Source organism: Myotis davidii, unplaced genomic scaffold (genome assembly GCF_000327345.1).
Source record: "Myotis davidii unplaced genomic scaffold, ASM32734v1 scaffold436, whole genome shotgun sequence".
NCBI classification, from domain to species: Eukaryota; Metazoa; Chordata; class Mammalia; order Chiroptera; family Vespertilionidae; genus Myotis; species Myotis davidii.
Window position 1 is genome coordinate 4,530,606 of NW_006292604.1, and position 589 is coordinate 4,531,194.

A 589-nucleotide genomic window follows, 5' to 3' on the forward strand; every position below is an offset into this window, starting at 1 on the left:
AAGACACTGCTGTCCGGGGGGGAGAAGGGGCAGAGGAGGAGTTGACAGCTCTTCCTGGAGGAATAGAACCACTTCCTGCGAGCGAGAGGAGCGCGTCGTCCCGTTCAGCACACGTGGCCTGAGCTTCTGACAAAGGACATTTCCTTATGAGCCGTGAACAGAGGGCTGACCTATGTCCCCCCTGCTCCTGGAGCGGGGAAAGGCAGGGAGCCCTCAGCCACACAGACCAGGGTGTGAGGAGACAGTCACACACAGGGGCGCTTGGGAAATGTAGGGGCGGAGATGACGAGGAGGCGGGACTAAGAGTAAGTGGAGAGTAAGGTCAGGAATGGTTCTGGAAAAAGGACAACATTCCAGGTTAAATGTGTACGATGGGCAGGAGCTGGTCAACCACAGAAGAGAAACGGCCTCTGAGCAGGGGAGGAGGAGGAGGCACATGGAGGAGGGGGCACAGGGAGGAGGGAGCACATGGAGGAGGGAGCACAGGGAGGAGGGGGCACAGGGAGGAGGGAGCACATGGAGGAGGGAGCACAGGGAGGAGGAGGCACATGGAGGAGGGGGCACATGGAGGAGGAGGCACAGAGAGGAG